The 15,187-nt window shown below is 41.1% G+C and overlaps 1 protein-coding gene across 1 annotated transcript in view; it reads left to right on the forward strand.

Annotated features, from left to right (window-relative positions):
• Positions 1-15,187, forward strand: part of LOC145479610 (uncharacterized) — a 385,465-nt gene that overhangs the window by 199,767 nt on the left and 170,511 nt on the right. The window lies entirely within an intron of this gene.

Genomic DNA, 15,187 nt, shown 5'->3' on the forward strand with positions numbered 1-15,187 from the left:
GACATCTTTGGAAAAAAGCGAACTTATTACACTCCTTCCCTTGTTATCTTCTTGTTACTAACAGCTTCGCCCCTTACCTAATTAATTAAATCGGATCAATAAAATTTGAGCGGTAAACTGCTTGAGTAATTGATTACAATTATCAGTTTGGAAACAGCAACACGTATGTGCTTTCGGGTGTTAAGAATGTTGTCTCAGACGACTTCTTCAACTCCAGAAAAAGCTGCTAAAGGGGGAGAAAGCCGAAATTAAACGGTCTTTCCAATTTTTGTAGGATATGCGCCTGTTCTTTTACTATTCACTTGGAGAATTTTGGCAAGACGTCTTACATATCTGCGGATTTTTTTTTCTCATAATTAGTACATCTTTATTAATAATCATTTCTTACATTTACAACACTTATTACATCACTTATTCTAAGTCTATTTTTACAAATCTTTCTGTACAATCATACTTATTAAAATTGTATTGAATCTAAAGAATTGCAGATAGAGGAGCTTTTACGAATATTAAATAATTTTTTCAAGTTTATACTTATATTTAACTTTGTTGATAAAGTCGGAAAGTAATAGAAGTGGTGAGCCATTCTGGAGCTTTTTCTTATAAATGTAATACCGCAGAAAGAGGAGGGTGTTCAGTTTTTTTGTCGAGGTACTTGAACTTGGAAAAGTACCAAAAAGAAGATCTTCAATGTTTAGATTAAATTCAGAGTTATTCTGTATTAAACCATTGTAATACTTCTTGAGTAAAGGACTTTGTAAACTGGCACTCTGAAAAGGTATGGTCTATAGACTCCAGATCCCCGCAATATATACAATTACTAAAACTGTTGGAGCGATCTGTGCTCCAGTAGAGATGCCTACAATAATTATGGGCAAGAACAGCATAGCCTTCTTGGACACTAACAACACCGTTAATGAGGATGGTAAGATCGAGGTGGATGTATACCGCAAGGCCACACATTCGAGCAAGTATTTAGACTTCCGTTCACACAGCCCAGCGCAAAGCGAGAGAGCTGTCGTTAAGACTCTAATGGACCGGGCTAAATGCATTCCATCAACAACTGCACAAAGACAAAACGAGAAACGACGTGTTATTAGTGATCTAAAAGCTAATGGTTATCCCGAGAGCTTCATCAAGTCAGTTGGTGAATCGAACAGAAGAAACACGCAACCAAGACCCCAGGAGAATCCAAAGGCACACGCGTCGATTCCATATGTGAAAGGAGTGTCGGAACGTGTTCGACGCATTTTGAGCCGCGAAAACATCAGGACAGCTTTCAAACCAGTTTCAAACATTGGGAAATGTTTTCAAAAAGCCCAAAGACCGGCCGACAAAAGAGCAATTAAAAGGCATTGTGTACAAAGTGACCTGTGGGACATGTTCTTTCACGTATGTCGGGGAAAGCAGAAGAAACTGGAAATCTCGGGGGGCCGAACACAAGCCCGGAACCAATGGAAATGTCAATTCCGCAATTAAACAGCATGCGGAAACCGGCCACGATATACATCCTATTTACGCCAACATTCTTGAAACAGGTGTGAGCGGCAAGAACAAAAGACTGTTTCTGGAATCCTTGCACTCTTTCTTAGACAAAAACTCCGTAAATGAAAGAGCACCCTTCCTAAGGGTTTACGCGTCACTGGTTGCCTCTCTAGGGGGCAACGAACAATAACGTCCCAGCTTATTAAAATTCTGTGAATCGCGCGAAATCATCATTCTCTGAAGAAGACCGCAGAAGGCGGTCGAAAATTTAGAGACAATTTTACTTTTTAGATCTGTTTTATACAATTACTATCTGATTTAATATTAAACCTAAAAAGTTCCTTTTTAGTCACTACAATTCTATGAATGAATTTAAAATGAAATTTCCTAACTCTATTTTCTCTACAAGTCTTTTGTACCGATTTGAATATATTTGTCCAGTTTGTTTTGTCCATAGGAACGGTTTGATTCCATCTCTTTGCACCAGTTTGTTTTTCTTTATACTTCTTATCAACAATTAGCCAATAGAAGTCTTTGGATTTCGCTCGCAGTAATTTAATAACTACGTTTTCATCTAAGTGAAAGGACTCCGGGTCCTCATTGTTTATCATTTCAGCACTGAATTCATTAGTTTTCGCCTTAGTTAGGAGGTGACCTGGAATAGCGGAAATAACTTGGTAAAAGTGAAGAAAGGTGTTTTTTTGTAGTGAATATTTCGACCGAAAAACAGGGAATTATAGGACATTTCCATTTTTATCTAAAAGATCTTTAACCAAAAATGTATGAAATCCTTCATCGAGCCAAATTTTGCTCGTTAGAGGCTTAGAATGGTCAATTGGACCGATCTACGGCGAGAAAGAAAGTTTTAGAGAAAATTTGTGCTTTTCTTTAGCCAAAAATATATGAAATCCTTCATCGAGCCAAATTTTGCTCGTTAGAGACTAAGAATAGTCAATTGGACCGATCTACGGCGAAAAAGAAAGTTTTAGAGAAAATTTGTGCTTCTCTTTAATCTTTCTAATACCTTTCTCGAACCATTCCTTCCAGAAAAAAGGTTTACCGTCAATGCGGATTTCCTTATTATTAAATAGAATTGTATCTCGTCCATGATGGCATCCGTGAAGAGCCTTCAATTCATGAAAGAACAACAGAATGTCCTTATAAAAAGAGGGTACATTTTCAAAGTCCTTTGCGTCGTAATTACATGATAGGAGAAAATGGAGACCCACGTATTTCTTAAAAAAATAGTGTGGAACAAATTTCCAATTGGGATGGCCCTCTCCTATGAGTCTTGGTATCCATGCTAATCGCAGCGCGTTGATCATTGTTTCTATATCCGTCATACGCAGCACGCCCTTCTCGTAATCCTGATGTAGTCCTTCCCTTCTTATTTTGTCCCTTTTATTTTTCCAGATGAATCTAAAGAGCCTACCTTTAACGTTACTTATAATAACCTTTGGAACATTGATATTTGAGGCTGAATATATAAGAGATGATACTCCAAGCGCCTTGATTATCATCACTTTCCCAAATAGTGTGAGATCTCTTGACTTCCATATATCCAAGTTTGTTTGCAATTTATCTACCTTAAGGTTGAAATTCATTTCATTATTTCCTTTCTCATCATAGGAGAAATAAATACGTAAAATTCTGGTTGGACTACTGACCCATTTTCAATGTTACGGTTTGTTTTTATTGCCTGACCACTTCCCCAGCCACATAGCTTTAGTTTTCTCTAAATTCAGCCTAAGACCAGAGATTTCGCCAAAATCCACTGCAATTTGTAGTCCTTTTTCCACCGAAGAGAGGTCGAAACACAGCAGGTTGGTATCGTCTGCAAATTGACTAATTTTAATTTCCCTTTCAAATATTGAAATTCCCTTGACAGTACTGGATTGACGAATTTTCATAGACATAAGTTCTGCGGCTAGTATAAACAAGTAGGGAGAAAGTGGGCATCCTTGCCTTACTCCGGTAGAAGGTTTTATCCAGTTGGTGACGTAGTCATTATTCAGTACCGCACTTTCTATATCAGTATAAAAGACCTTCACCCAGTTTCTTAAGCTGTCACCAAAGTTGTAAAGTTTTAGAACATGATGTATGCATGACCATTCTAAAGTGTCAAAAGCTTTCTGAAAGTCTAAGGACAGCAATATACCAGAGCGGTTTAGTTTCCTTGTTTGTTCCATAACATCAGCAATAAGCCTAATGTTTTCACCAATATATCTAATGTCGCACACTCTATCAACTCGTTTCGGATCTTCCCTTTCACATAGAAATTTATTTCATCCAATTGTAGATCGAAACACGGTAAATGAAAATAACAAATTTACAAACACAAGAATGACCATAAAATAACTAACAACGACCGAACATGAAGAATGCAGAAAAGCGGCAAAGCGAAATAAACGAAGAAACTTACAAGACGAATGTGACGAACCAAAGACGAAGGGAAAAGCTGTAACAAAACCAGAGACGTTCACAGCATAGTCCCCTCCACTAACTATGCTCACAGCTACTAACTGAAATAAATTACACGCGAACCGAACTTATAGAGTATACAAATGAACATAACATACACAAAAGGCCACAAAACAAAGGAAACTAATTACGCGAAACTTAACACTAAAACGCGAAGCTAAAAGCACGAACAAATCTCACAAATTCTGGCGCCTACAATATCTACCTTTCACAAAACCTGTTTGATCCGGACTGGATCAATTATGGTAATATCGGTTCAATCCGTTTAGCTATTGCTTTGGAAGTAATTTTATAGTCAACATTTAAGAGAGTTATTGGTCTCCAATTCTTCAGTTCTAATAGCGATGATTCTTCTTTTGGCATTAGGGTTAATATATAGATTTAGGCCAGCCTTAAAGCGTAGCTCCTGGGCCGGGTTGTTCGAGCCAAATAACCCAGGAAAAGGTAGAATTTTTATTTGAGTTTTCTAACTTTGCGTTGAGGTTTTCTGTAAGTTGTTTGGCCTTCTGTTTTGAGTTTTAATAATCACTATATACACAAAACGAAGCAGCAAAAAACATTTGTATAGAAGAAAAAGTAATAATTCGGTTAACTTGTAATCCTGGGTCAGCGTTAACCGGCCTCCGAACAATCCTGCTCTGTTTTCAACAAGTTAACCTGAGATGAGCCCGCGATCCAATCGAAAACCAGTACTTGGTCAGTGGCCAACTTAAAAAAAACACACGACCTCGAGGGGCTGTGAACTTGAGCCCGCGATATGGTCAGGTGATACTGGTCAGCGGATACCTCGTTTTGACAGGTGTCAATTGATCGTAACATGGATATCCAATATCAAAGAAGTACACGGTAAATAACGGCTGCATATCTCTGTCAACCTATTATTTGGAGTATGGCCGCCATGTTGCGCGACTCCGTCGTCGTCGTCGCCGTCGTGCGTACGCGCCCACGAGCAATACCGTTAGCCGTGATAACCATGAGAAAATCAACTCATGGGTTTCCTTTTCTTTCCTATATGAGTATGGGGCTCCGCTTGGCGGCCCTTCGGGCCGCCGGAGCTCCGCTATTATACCTCTACGCTGTGAGATTGATAACTGTCCATTTTCATATATACGCAGCATTGAGACTCTCTACTAAGTCATTTCCAATTAGGTCAAAAAACTTTAGGTAAACCTCGACAGTAAAACCATCTTCTCCCGGGAATTTTCCATTGCTGAAAGAGTCCAAGCTTTCCTTACACTCTGCATACGTTACAAGGCCGTCTGCTTTCTCACTGACCTCCTGTGAGAGACAAGGGATTTCTAAATGCTCTATATAATGACTGAATTGCTCCTCGGTGACATCCATTTTAGACGTGTAAAGATCTCTATAATAATTTTCTATTTTTAACAAAATCTGTTCTTCCTCCTTTGTTATCTCCCCCTCGTCGTCTTCTAATTCTGAAATTACCTTCCTATATCTATGGATAATTTTTTCCGAAGGCGTTATACGGTGTGGCTCTCGTCAACTGCAATAAGCGTGACAGAATCTGGTCTAGCGGAGAATAACATGTTTTGGAATTTTGCATCCAAAAAGTCTTTCGCTGTCTTCCGAAAACAAGCTTGTGTTTCGCTTCTCCAATCAGCAGAAGTACGTCGTCCTTTGTTGACACAACGATGGAAGGAATTCTAAACTCTTCCATCTCTTCTATTTGTTCTTTCATGATGCTTTTGAGTGGTGAAACAATAAGAACAACAACATTCGCACCATTTGCATATCTTTTGCCGTTGCGTAGAGTTGGTATTTTAACGCTTAATGACTGGTCCCGCGGGGAACAGTGAATTTTGTTTCCCGAGAATCTCAATGTTTCCCGAGACGAAGTCGAAGGAAACATCGAGATTCGAGGGAAACAAAATTCACTGTTTCCCAAAGGACCAGTCATTAAGTGATTTGTTATATAGCAAAACAAATGGGTCAAACTGGTGGAAAACAAACAATCACCTCATTGACAAATGACGTGCAACAACGGTTAAAATTTCGCGGGTAACAGTGAACAGTTTCCCGTTTGACGCTATAGTTTTCGCAATGTTGCCGCTTCATGGCATTTAGCGCGAAACAGTTTCATTGTTAGATGTCATGTGATCATGAACTACAATCGTGGATAAAAGTCCTTGGGACACTTATGTAATGTAACGAATTATCTGTGTTTTAGAACTGAAGTTTGAAAAAAACGCTGCTATATCCTTTAGAAACGCGTTGCTGACCCCACTCCCCACCCAACACAATGTTGAAAATCAGGTGAAATTGCAGGTAGTAGTTTTAAACATTGTATGGGGGGTGGGGGGCGAGATTAGGAAGGTGAAGTTGTATTCGCGTCTGGCGTGTGCGCAAAAGCGCCAAAAGTGCAAATTTGTCCCAACACTTCTGTCCATGATTGTAGCCAATGAATAGGCGTGCAGTAGAGGGAAAAACGCCAGCCATATAGCCTGCGTAGCAAGTGTTTCTGTGCGGTTCGGGAGCAAAGAATTACGGCGCGAAAAATGGAGCGAGTAAAAAAGGGGGGAGGGGAAGGGGAAGGAAGGAAGGAAGGAAACGCTTGCAGACAAACCCCTAGATTTTGAAAACCGCCCACGCGCACACTGAGATGTCATACTGTCGTCGGCTGTCATAAATTTACCAATTAAATCTTTGGCCTTCCGTAGCGGAAGTGAACTTTGAACCAAAACAAACTTTAACCTGTCAAAATATGTCTGAAACAACGAGCGTACGGTGGGGACGGAGAAATCTCGATGACTCCGGGCGACCAATGCAGGCTTTGTAATTGCAATTTCAAAGTTAAATTTGGTAATTTATAATCAAGCTATATTTTTGCTCAATCCGTCTAAAAGGAAGGACTACAATGGTGAAGGTTTAGCACAAATCTGCCAGAAAGTTAAAATGTGAGAATTATTCAAGTCGCGATTGTAATCCTTGTGCTCGCAAGATTCGAAATCTTGGATCACTGTATTCATTCGTCCAGGAATCGATACAAGGTAAAATTAGCAAGTCAACTCTTACAAAGGCAACTCCAGTAAAGAACCGTTTGCTGGAAACGCCAGATCCGCAAAATCGGTTCGAGTGTTATCGCCTGTGACAAAAAGAAACAACGGAAAGTCTTCTCGGAAACTTTCGAATTTGGGCAAGAGAGGCTTCAAACATCTGACAAGGAAAATAACGATAATCTTGACCAGTACCTGAATATAGATAATCTTCCCCTAGGCGGCTTCCAAGGCAAAGTTGTTTATAAAACCAACTCTGGAAATGTCCTCGTAAGAATTACCCGCGACGAGAAGACTAAATGTTTGGTAACGGGCAAGCCGCAGCTAACACTATAACAAATCATTCAAAATTGTACCCAAAGGTTCTAAATGCTGTCTACAAAAGTGCTTCTAATTAGTCAGGGTACCTACATGATAAAATCCGAAAGCATGCTATGCAACAATCTAGACGAAATCACTAGGCTACTGTAGGTTTTCCCACGCAGTAGTGCGAATTTTCTGTCCCGTGGTTTATTATCTTGTCCGTGGCGCATGTGGCATTCAAGAACGGGATGTTAAAATTAAAGGAACAGCTGCAAATTGTGTCGCACTTGCTTCTGCAGTAATGTGTAGGCTTCGAAATACCAAAGCGTGGGCATCGCACTTCGGATTTCTACCGTTTTGTCAAAGCTCACGACTAAATCCTTGTTCGACGAGAAAAGTTAACGCTTTCTAAAAACAAGCTTCGAACGCGTCTCCCCCTTCTTTCTGGCACTCAGAAGTTTAAGACCTTTGATCGACACATGTCAATAATGTTCGACTAGCTCGGCCAATCACGAGCCCCGTTCGCTGGCGAACGGGGTTTTCAAAATCCAGGGGTTTGTCTGCAAGCGTTTCCTTCCTTCCCCTCCCCCACCCCATCTTTCATCTTTTCGCTCTCGCCCCATTTTCTGCGCAGGCGAAACACCGAAAATCCCGTTCCTCGGTCTTTCTTTGCTCCCAAGCCCGACGGAAACGCCTGCTGCGCAGGCTACCAGCTATATAACAAATTAGACTTTCCTCAAAGCCGGTCGGCAAAATTGCGACAACGTCTTTCGACCGAAGAAGATGAACAGCAGCCTCTTTCTGTTCATCTTTGAGCGAAGAAACATTGAAATTTCTCTTATCATTAAACTTAAACTTAAAGTTAACGTGGCTGAACACAGTTTTCGCGCGCGCTCTTGCTAATGCGATTCAGCGCTCGCACAAGGATTACAAAAACAAACATGCCGTTAACGATCATTTTATTTTTCAACGCCCGCACTATCTATGCTATTTTACTCCGTAATTGAACGCAGTGTGTTCAAATTTTAGTCTTTTATTACAAAGGTACATAAGAAAAGGTAACGATGCAAAGAACTCAGTAATTTTCAGATTTTTTTTGTTAAGCAAGCAGCGCATACGTAGTAAGTCACAAAATTGCGATTGAATGCAGAATGGCTTTCTCGGAAATACGCCTATTTCTCGAGAACCACTGATTAGAATTTCACAAAATTTGGCTTGAAAGTACTTTAGGAAATAGGTAACTGGAATATTGAAAAAAACTGAACTTTAACAAAGGAAATTCTAGATTTTCCAGTGAACTTTCAACAAGGGATAATTAAAGATCTCTCTATTAAATTATTATCAAAATAGAGTCTACTTTGCTTGCAAATTATAACAAAACCGATTTTAAAGGCCTGTTTATATTTATTCATGTTGCCATGGCAACGGGACACACGTCAGCTCAACTATTAAAAAAACAATGTTCGTGTGGTTAACTTGCTTGCTGCCATTTTTGGCGACCAAAGGATCAAGGGTTTTAGAGAAAAAGCTGAATGAAACACAGGGATCAAAAACTGTGTTCAGCCACCTTAACAGGATTATATTTAAAAAACAACCGCTCCATTACGAATCACGGCACGTGTCAGTGAGGACAACTGCTGCAAGCGGCAAAACGCGCCTGGATGCAATCATCGTCGGCCGTTGTCAAGGTGATGACACTTTTGTCGCCTTTCAATCATTGGGAATTTTCTGTTTCTGGAGAAACGGGGAATTCACTTTTTTCTAAAGATGTCCACAGGACCTACAGCCCCTCTATTTATCTCGGTCCCCTCCCCCTACCAAGCCAAGTCTTTCGTTTTGCGCTGGCGTCCAGTTCTCTCGCGATTCTATCCGCGCGTTCAACGCTCGAATAAAAATACGAGAAAATCGAGGGCTGTGAACAGTCTACAATATTGTGAGCGACTCAGATAAGACACGTTTAGGCTGAAACAATCTTTATTAATTACAAGCTCAAGAAGTTGTCCTCCAGGGAAGGAGGGAAATAAAACTTAACGATGGGATCGTACGCAACTAGAGCACGAGGAGACGCGAACATGAGACGTAGAGTGTATTATCGTTTGTCTCATGATGTAGTCACTTGAGATGTAGATCGCGACGTTTCGACTGCTTACTGCTAGTCTTCTTCAGGCGATAAGGTCGACTGATTGCACGGTATCATTTATATCACAAAGGTCGGCTGTGATTGGTGCATTTCGATCCTCCTATTGTTCCATTGTTCCGGCGAGTAGCTGTTCCCTCAGCGGTCCGCTGTTGTACCGTTCTCCTGTTGTTGTGTTTCTTGATCGTGGGTATCCATGCTTCAGGAATTTCGATTCCACTATCCCTGTTGATGTTATTAGGGTGAAGTCTTATGTGAATAGCTTCCTTGACCCTACATGTGTACCAGTGAGGATCTCGATCAATAAACTTGACATCATTCCAGATAGGATAGTGGCCGGTCTCGTGGGTGTGTTCAGAAACGGCGGAGGTCTGGGTACGGGCGAGTCGTATATCCCTGTCGTATTCTTTGATCCTCTCCTGCATAGATCTCCCTGTTTCCCCGATGTAGACTTTGCCGCACTCACAGGGAATCCTGTAGACAACACCATCTTGTTTAGCCGGGTTGACAGTGTCCTTTGGTCGCACTAAGTGTGACCGAAGTGTCGTGTCGGACTTAAAGACGGTGCGAATGCCTTGTTGTTCTAGGCAGCGGCGGAGAGACTCCGAAACTCCTTGGACATAAAGTAAAACGGCGGTGGATTTAATTTCCGCGACAGGCTCTCTTCTTGGGGTTGTTCGTGCCTTTGTGATCTTCTGTACAAAAGAGGAGGGATATCCTTTAGAAACAAGTACATATGACAGATGTTTCTTCTCTCCAGCGATTACTGATGGTTTGGTGACGAGACGTTTAGCCCGGTCGTACAGACACTTCACAATACCGCGCTTTACTGACTGAGGGTGGTGTGAATCATACGCTAGGTACTGATCAGTATGTGTTGGTTTCCTGTAGACACTGGTGGTAAGGCGGCCATCAGGTTCTCTGTAAACTGACGTGTCGAGAAAGGCGATCTTGCTGTTGTTCTCGATCTCCATGGTGAAAAGGATTGATGGTTGTTGACTGTTCAGGTGTTGCAGGAAGACATCAACTCTATCCCGATGCAGGATGGTGAAGGTATCATCTACGTAGTGTTTCCAGATCTTAGGCTTGCAAGGTGCGGACTCTATTGCTTGTTCTTCAAATATCTCCATGTAGAGATTAGCAATAACCGCGGATACAGGGTTTCCCATGGCTGCGCCGTCTCGTTGTTCGTAAATCGATCCGTTGTACTGGAAGTACGTAGATCTTAATACGAAATCCAAGAGGTCCGCGATTTGAACTGGTGTAAGTGCCTACGTCGTTCTCCATTTTTTGTAGCGCGGCTTGTACGGCGCCCTCGATCGGTACGTTGGTAAACAGTGACTCTACGTCGAAAGACACTATGATCTCGTGGTCCTGGATCTCTTCACTGGCGATGGTGGAGGCGAAGTCAGTTGAGTTCTTCACTGTGAAGTTCGAGTTACCTGCAAGAGGAGATAATACGTTAGCCAAGAAAGCACACAGGTCGTATGCAAAGGTGTTGACACACGACACAATTGGCCTAAGCGGTGTGCCGGCCTTGTGGATCTTCGGCAAGCCATAGATCCTAGGTGGTTGTTTGTGTCGGGGTCTGATCTTATTATAAACCGCCTCAGATATGTGTCCACTCCGTTTCAGGGTTAGCAGCTTCTCAGATAGCTTCCGGGTAAAGCGGTCTGTCGGATCTTTGTTGAGCAGCTGGTACGGTCCGGAATCAATTAGCGCTGACATTTTCGCGTGGTATGTGTCAGCGTCCAGGATTACGCTGGCGCGACCTTTATCGGCCGGAAGGACCATGATGGAGTTGTCCTCTTTTAAGCTTTTAAGAGCCTCCTGCTGTTCCTTCGTGATGTTGGGCGTGGGTGGTTGTGCCTGTTAAAGGATGGTGTTGACGGATCTCCTGACTGTGTATGCTCGCTCCGCATCTAGTGGCCTGACTGCTGACTCAATCTTGGCGATGATCTCGGTCCGCCCCTTGCAAGCCTAAGATCTGGAAACGCTACGTAGATGATACTTTCACCATCCTGCATCGGGATAGAGTTGATGTCTTCCTGCAACACCTGAACAGTCAACAACCATCAATCCTTTTCACCATGGAGATCGAGAACAACAGCAAGATCGCCTTTCTCGACACGTCAGTTTACAGAGAACCTGATGGCCGCCTTACCACCAGTGTCTACAGGAAACCAACACATACTGATCAGTACCTAGCGTATGATTCACACCACCCTCAGTCAGTAAAGCGCGGTATTGTGAAGTGTCTGTACGACCGGGCTAAACGTCTCGTCACCAAACCATCAGTAATCGCTGGAGAGAAGAAACATCTGTCATCTGTACTTGTTTCTAACGGATATCCCTCCTCTTTTGTACAGAAGATCACAAAGGCACGAACAACCCCAAGAAGAGAGCCTGTCGCGGAAATTAAATCCACCGCCGTTTTACTTTATGCCCAAGGAGTTTCGGAGTCTCTCCGCCGCTGCCTAGAACAACAAGGCATTCGCACCGTCTTTAAGTCCGACACGACACTTCGGTCACACTTAGTGCGACCAAAGGACACTGTCAACCCGGCTAAACAAGATGGTGTTGTCTACAGGATTCCCTGTGAGTGCGGCAAAGTCTACATCGGGGAAACAGGGAGATCTATGCAGGAGAGGATCAAAGAATACGACAGGGATATACGACTCGCCCGTACCCAGACCTCCGCCGTTTCTGAACACACCCACGAGACCGGCCACTATCCTATCTGGAATGATGTCAAGTTTATTGATCGAGATCCTCACTGGTACACATGTAGGGTCAAGGAAGCTATTCACATAAGACTTCACCCTAATAACATCAACAGGGATAGTGGAATCGAAATTCCTGAAGCATGGATACCCACGATCAAGAAACACAACAACAGGAGAACGGTACAACAGCGGACCGCTGAGGGAACAGCTACTCGCCGGAACAATGGAACAATAGGAGGATCGAAATGCACCAATCACAGCCGACCTTTGTGATATAAATGATACCGTGCAATCAGTCGACCTTATCGCCTGAAGAAGACTAGCAGTAAGCAGTCGAAACGTCGCGATCTACATCTCAAGTGACTACATCGTGAGACAAACGATAATACACTTTATTATTGCATCTACCACGATGAATAACAACAACCTTTTCCTCGACATGAGACGTAGAGTTACGCGATGCGATCACAGTCAATAATTAAGCTATTAAATGGTAGAGATTTGAAATGAAATCGTTATACAATCCAACATCGCAATGAAACATTAATCTAATCTTAAATAAAATATCCTTTAAAGACCCTTTTAAAGATGGTTAACATTGTAAGATCAACTCACGTGATCAAATAATTAACACATCAACAAAAACTTAAGACAAAAGGACCGTTAAACTTACTGATCGTTTACATATTTCGTAACATATTTCAAAAGGCTAAATTATATGTAACGGTTCCCTTGTTTTCTAATATGTATTTCTTTTTTTTTCTCTAGCTTCCAATGAAGGTTCGTTCAGCAGTGAGAACACCACTTGTAGACATCTTCTCCTTTGCACTGTCGCACTGTTCTGCTTGCGATTAATTAAGCGTTCTGAGACGCCTGACTGGGTGCAGGCTGAATATATCTGACGCCACGCCATATTTTCATCAGTGTTATAAAATGCTTGCTCAAGATGTTTGCATTGTTCTCTCAATGAAGACTGATGGATTTACATAACCAAAAATAGAACTTCGCCCGCTGTAATGTAGCTTTATGCAAGATTATCAACCCGAGATTATCAACTGGATAGAGAGAACACAGGGAACAAATGTTATGTAAGCCAGGAGAAGCGACAGAAAAACCGACGGAAAAACACGACTCATTGAAATTATTAAACAAACCAAAGAGTTGAATAATAGACGCAATAACGGAGACTGCGGGGTCACTTAATTTTGTAAAGGACAACGCTAAATCGCTTTTTTATAGAGCTCATTTATACTGGATGAAGTACACAAAGCAGACTAGCCGGTGTCACTTAATACAACTTGCTAATTGATTAGGGTTGCCAAGAAATCTGGCGACAGTTATACAATATCGCATTTTTTTTCACGAGTATTTTTAGTACAAATTTTATGTTCGCTTACCGTCCTTACCATCGCATTCGAAACCTTGAAATGGAAGTTACGAATTTACCGGAACAGGTAAATCATATGGAAATTAAACATGACGAAGCGAAACTTAATAAACTGCTATCTTGGTGGTCTTTTCAGTCATTATCTGTAACCTCTGCCCTATCTGTTAATGATATTGTTTTTCTTCGAAAGCGATGCAACGTAATAAGGCAACTAAGCAGATTTTGATCCTTTGTTTGAAGATGTAAAAATTATTTCAAATTACTAGTCACAATGTGCAAACTATGGAAAAGGGTATAATAGAATAAAAAAATATAGCGAAGAGCCACAGCACCAGCCACAGCAAGAAAGAAGACGCGAAATCAAAAAGCTTTACAAGAGATTGGCATGGATGAAGTTGATGAGTGTTTTACTCGGCTTTTAGCATCAAAGATGTTGATCTTGTTGCCAAAGAAACAGAACTTGGTCTATGAGATTGCAAAATAAACAAAAAAAAAGATCTCTTCCTGAAAATAGACGAAATTCGTTTCCCCCTTGTAAAATAGAGATTAGTATATTCAAAGCCATTGAACCATCGAATTTTGTACAAGAGAAAATCATAATACCAAAGACCTTCTCACCGATATCAATTCAATCAGGAACACTAAATAGTGAAACTACAACCTTTTTCAATATATTGAAGAGACTTTATCTCTGAAATGAAATGTAATCTAACAGAATTCCAGCCAAATGCAAAAAAATATGAAATGATAGAATAGGCAATGAGTTCTCCACACGAGGCAACGTTGGGATAGCTACAAAAAATAAGGTTGAAATTGGCTAAACTTTAAATGAGAAAGAATTTCAAGTCTTGACACAGGACACAGTGTTTTAAATTAGTATTAACCACTGTTACCGAATATAGAAAATACTTGAGTCGTTGACGTCAAACACCATGCAGCGTAATGAAACAAGCGGGAAAATCGAGCCACGTGCTTGCGTTCTTTTCTTCCGCGCGAAAGGAAATAATAATTCTCCTATTACCTATTTACTCTTATACATTTATTTGTTTTTGTAAAATGCAGGGATTGTTCAGAATCTAAGCTAGACTAGATAATATTTAATATCAGATTAAATGATATTTCGTGGTACCAGACATAATTTAAAAAAAATCCAAGATTGGCTTAAGCGGTACTTGGATGAAAAGTTTGATGGTGTTTGTGAGATTGTCATGGTAACGTAAATATCCGTGACTCAGCGTTTGGAGGTAACGTTCTGTTGTCATAAGGAACATTGTTATCTACATAAAATCGATTAACTTGATCAACCATTGATGCGTCGTGAAATCTCGTTGAAGCAGCCGCCCGTTGCCAGCAAGAATCACGCTTTTTAGGCTTGACAATCCGTAAATTTGTATTTCCTAAACAGCACCAATACAAAATGACCTGTTCACTAGACATCTCGGAAGGAATAACCTTGATATTACAAAGAAACGACCAATAGCTTTACTCTGCCCCCCATTTCAAATTTACTTTAGAAGTATGCCAGTCTACTTAATATTTAAATTACATGTTGTTTGTAACAAATATAGTTGAGTGTCAGTAAATGGCGCCTCACAAATATCACGTTCAATTAAGCTTAGATGTCGCCAACCATAGATTGCTCGTTTTGAAAGTA

This window comes from Orbicella franksi, chromosome 1 (assembly GCF_964199315.1).
Source record: "Orbicella franksi chromosome 1, jaOrbFran1.1, whole genome shotgun sequence".
NCBI lineage: Eukaryota > Metazoa > Cnidaria > Anthozoa > Scleractinia > Merulinidae > Orbicella > Orbicella franksi.